Source organism: Schistocerca cancellata, chromosome 10, assembly GCF_023864275.1.
Source record: "Schistocerca cancellata isolate TAMUIC-IGC-003103 chromosome 10, iqSchCanc2.1, whole genome shotgun sequence".
Lineage (NCBI taxonomy): Eukaryota > Metazoa > Arthropoda > Insecta > Orthoptera > Acrididae > Schistocerca > Schistocerca cancellata.
The window spans coordinates 4283342-4288644 of NC_064635.1; the positions used below are offsets into that span (position 1 = coordinate 4283342).

Below are 5303 nucleotides of genomic sequence, written 5' to 3' on the forward strand. Positions count from 1 at the left end.
TCGCCTCAGTCGTGCGACTGGATTCGTGAATTCCTGTCAGAAAGGTCACACTTCGCAGTAACAGAAGGAAAGTCATCGAGTGAAACAGAAGTAATATCCGGCGTTCCACAAGGAAGTGTTATAGGCCCTGCGTTGTTCCTGATCTATATTAACGACATAGGAGACAATCTGAGTAGCCGTCTTAGATTGTTTGCAGATGGTGCTGTCATTGACCGTCCTGTAAAGTCATATGATCAAAACGACTTGCAAAATGATTTAGATAAGATCTCTATGGTGCGAAAAGTGGCAATTGTCCCTGAATAAGGGAAAGGGTGAAGTTATTCACAGGAGTACTAAAAGAAATTAGCTAAATTTCGATTACGCAATAAGTCACAAATCTGAGGGCTGTATATTCAATTAAATACTTACGGATTACAATTACAAATAACCTAAATTGGAACGATCACGTAGATAATATTGTGGGTAGAGCAAACCAAAGACTGCGATTCATTGGCAGAACACTTAGAAGGTGCAACACGTCTACTAAAGAGAGTGCTTACACTACGCTTGTCCGCCCTATTCTGCAGTGTTTCTGTGCGGTGTGGATCCGCATCAGGTGAGACTGGCGGATGACATCTAAAAGTACAAAGGTGGTCAGATCGTTTTATACTATCGCGAAATAGGGGAGATAGAGTCACAGGCATGATACTGTAAGTAGGCTGTTTATGTTTTCTTATTGGCAACGTTACCTAGCGCTCTGTATGAAAATCACTGGCTGTGCTGTGTGCAGTCTGTGGCTAGTTTGCATTGTTGTCTGCCATTGTAGTGTTGGGCAGCGGCAGCTGCATGTGAACAGCGCGTAGCGTTGCGCAGTTGGAGGTGAGCCGCCAGCAGTGGTGGATTTGGGGAGAGAGAGGGCGGAGTTTTGAAATTTGTTATACTGGATATTATGAATTGCTATATATATTATGACTATTAAGGTAAATACATTGTTTGTTCTCTATTAAAATCTTTCATTTGCTAACTATCCCTATCAGTAGTTAGTGCCTTCTGTAGTTTGAATCTTTTATTTAGCTGGCAGTAGTGGCGCTCGCTGTATTGCTGTAGCTTGAGTAACGAAGATTTTTGTGAGGTAAGTGATTTGTGAAAGGTATAGGTTAATGTTAGTCAGGGCCATTCTTTTGTAGGGATTTTTGAAAGTCAGATTGCGTTGCGCTAAAAAATATTGTGTGTCAGTTTAAGCACAGTCTTGTATAAATTGTTCTAAGGGGACGTTTCAATACGTGAATTGGAGTGGCAATCATTAAAACAAAGGAGTTTTTCGTTGCGACTGGATCTTCGCATGAAATTTCAGTCACCAATTTTCTCCTCCGATTGCGGAAACATTCTGTTGGCACCCACCTACATAGGGAGAAATGATCAATAAGAGAAATCGGGGCTCGCACAGAAAAATTGAAGTGCTCGTTTTTCCCACGTGCCGTTCGAGGGTGGAACGGTAGACAGCATGAAGGTGGTTCATTGAACCCTCTGCCAGGCACTTTATTTTGCGTAACTTAGTAATCACGTAGATTTAGATGTAAACCTTTTATAAAGCTGTTTACACATTTCGCCTTGTTTCCGAAAGTGGTTTCCAAAATCTTATTTGCAAATTTGTGTTTTATTTGTTTGAACATGTATTTTTCCTTATTTCTAATAAACTAATTGCCACTGTCATATAGAATTTTAACAACGTTTTTTAACCTTCATAAATTATTCGTGAAAATAGCTTTAACATGTTCATATAACTTTTTGGTGTCACTGCGTAGTGAAGTTTGAACCGTAGATTATCACAGTGTGCGATTTGTGCTTTTACCAGAGGGGGGGGGGGGGGGGGGGAGGATGTCTTAGAGGGTTAGTATAATTATATACGTTACTAGCTTGGACCCTGGCGTTACCCATGGTTAAAAAGTTATTTATAAATAGATGTTAATGCCGAAACTCACTATTCACGCATATGCACTATCAAAAAAGCCATTCCTTGTTATATCTTTAAAAGTACATTATAGGTAAAGCTTATTTACAAAATCATCTACATACGGGTATACGAGGGGAGTTCACATAGCAAAGGTACATTTGTGAAAGCTGTACTTATTTTGATGATAGAAAACTGAAACATGCGTTATTTTTCTACGCAACATCCCTCGAGTTCAATGCAGTTTTCCCGACGTTTTACGAGTTTTTTTTATTTCATCAGAAAAATACGTTTATCGGTTGCATTTGTAACCAATATTGCACCGCAGCAATGGCGTCTTCTTCACTTTCAAATCTTCTTCCTGTAGTGCTTCCGTTAAGGGTCCAAACGTGTGAAAATAGCTTGGAGCTAGGTCTGGACTGTATGGTGGATGTTCCAGCACCTCGAATCTCAACTCCTTTATTGCATCGGCTGTCCGTTTGGCAGAATGTGGGCGAGCGTTATCTTGCTGCAGGATGACACCTCTTGACAGTTTTCCACGACGTTTGGATCTGATTGCAGGTTTTAGTTTCGTACGCAACACATCACATCCACCATACAATACAGACCTGGCTCTAAAGCCTCGTTTACGCTGGGGCGACGCCTTGCAACATTGTAGCATGCTACGGAAATGTGGCGTGCGTCGTCTTGTCATTTAGTTCTAAATGTTTTGAAATGCTTACCTACTACATAACACTTTCTCAAAATTAATAAGCAAACATATTAATAGTATTAATATTAAGACTGTATCGAAAACTTTCAGTGTTCGGCTCCACAAATTTAAATTATATGTAAAGTTTTACTCCAGTGCCTGGGAAATAAACATCCCAGGTTGGGATGCATAAACTAAAGCCAGAGGAGGGGATGGTCTGATGCAGAGGGGGGGGGGGAGGGGGGAATCCCCCCCATCCCCCCCTGCAAATCGCACACTGGATTATCAGTAGAGGAGGCGATAAGACGCAACACTCCTGAAGTGGACTTGGTAGATACTATAATTTTTGGCAGCACATATTAAGGTAAGATGAAACGGGAACCTAAGAAATTTTATTGATATTTTACCTCAGTAAGTTTTAATTCATTATTGATCAGTACAGATTGTGGGGTACAAATGAACAATACAATTAAAATGTCTAAAATACACTAGAAGTAACAAGTGTAATTGATAAAATATTGAGCACGGCATTTTATAACAAGACGTTTAATACGTGAAACCTTAGTACAGTATTCAGAGAGTGACTTTACCGTTAACACAACAGTAAACTGCAAACAAAGCAGTTAATAGGGAAAGTAACGGCATAGATACTAAAAGAAGGGAAGGAAAAAAATAGGAAACTTCGACATTTCTAAAATATCATCATGCTTTTGTTATATAACATTTATACAGCGCCTATAAGCGCCTCATATTCATAAAATGTAAAACATATTTTCACTTTGCTACTTAAGCAATGTTACTGAAATTTTGCCTTCAAATTCAACAGGTATAAATTGTGTAACTATATCTTTCACATTTTTCCTTAACGGAGAGCTTAACAGTGGTGTCAGTGTTTATTATCTACCGTTATTTGCGATTGATTCACAATTCACCAGACGAGTGATCTGTTGGTTCCTGTTTTGCATGCATATTTATGTCAAGTACGTATTGTTTAGGTTGTTTGTAAAAGAGTACAGGGAACTGCGATTATATATTTAACTCCCTGAATATGGTTTTTGTACATAATCGTAATGATTTATTTTCATACTATGCCTAATTTGCATTAGGAAAATTTTCTGGCCCCAGAAAGCTAGTGAATGCGCAAATCGACTTACGTATTATAATTTTTAGAAAGCTGGTTTAATTTTCTAAACTCTACTAGATTATTTCTCAAAAGATAGTCACTATGTAATTTTTTTAATAAACTCGTTAGCCACCCAGGTAAGGTTTGAGTTTATGTAATTCGTTGCCGATGTTTCCCAGGGCAGAGTTCTTTTCATTCCGTGCCATTGTGTTGTGTTGCAAGCACTCATGACGTCTTGTACAAAGAATTTAGTCATATTGGTGACTTGGGTTCCTGAAAAGGAAGTTACAATTAATAAAAACCGGAACACAAAAACATAGAAGAACACTGCTCATCAAAAATGTGGTAGTCACTGCAACTGAGTACTGTGCAAATATATCCAGGATTAAAAAGAACTGTAGTCTCAGTGAGGTTTTTGCTGCTAACTGATCGAAAGTAATCAAAAAAAAAATTTAAGTTGAGCGCGTTTGACAGGGTGGCAAGACAAGACTCATTCAGTGAGACACTGTCCGGTTAATCAGTGGACAAAAAACGTAGGATGTCTGATTAGTAAGGGAACGTGGCGCATTAGGAAACAAGTTTATCACCACGCTTTATGTAAACTGAACTTTATATTCCAGTAAAGCAAACAAAATAAAAGATGAAACTTCCTGGCAGATTAAAACTGTGTGACGGACCGAGACTCCTGTAAGGTTCGCAGGAGAGCTCCTGTAAAGTTTGGAAGGTAGGAGACGAGGTACTGGCAGAAGTGAAGCTGTGAGGACGGGGCGTGAGTCGTGCTTGGGTAGCTCAGTTGGTAGAGCACTTGCCCGCGAAAGGCAAAGGTCCCGAGTTCGAGTCTCGGCCCGGCACACAGTTTTAATGTGCCAGGAAGTTTCATATCAGCGCACACTCCGCTGCAGAGTGAAAATCTCATTCAAGATAAAAGATAGTGAGCACTTCTTCCTGAAACATTACAGTAACATCTGTCTGCGACAGATTCTCAATTGAATACATATAAAAATCACTTACAGATGCGATGCTACAAAACTGACGAGAGCCAAAGTACAATATACACCCATCTAGATCCATATTTGTGCTACTACTTCCTGTTCCACTCACGAACTGTGTTTGGGAAGGAAGACTGTCGGAAATGCTCCGTACGAGATCTAGTGTGTGAGATTCCGTGGCTGTAATCATTTCGTGAAACGTGTGAGAGTGGAAGTAGTGTTGTTGGCCGATATTTCTCAGAACGAACACACTCTGAACGCCGTCAGTGTACTCCTCCGTGGTGCACGCCGGCTCGCTCGTAGCGTCTGTCGCTGGGTACTGTCGAACGTACCTCTAACGCTCTCCCGCCGAGTGGAAGATCTCGTGAAGAAACGCGCCGCTCTTCGTTGGATAAAGAGTAGTTCTGTAACCCACTTTTTTTGGTGAATGAACTACAGTCCCTTGAAATCTGCTCTGAATCCCAGTATGGCAGCTGATTTTCCTACAATTTGCTTTACGTGGTCATTCCAACATGAGCCCCCTAGCCGGCCACGGTGGCCAAGTGGTTCTAGGCTCTTCAGTCCGGAACC

At 40.4% G+C, this 5303-nt stretch overlaps 1 non-coding gene across 1 annotated transcript; it reads left to right on the plus strand.

Annotated features, from left to right (window-relative positions):
* Positions 1–4521: 4521 nt before the first annotated feature.
* Trnas-cga (transfer RNA serine (anticodon CGA)) lies at positions 4522–4596 on the plus strand. Its single transcript has one exon. It is a non-coding gene; the product is annotated as a tRNA-Ser (tRNA).
* Positions 4597–5303: the final 707 nt, after the last annotated feature.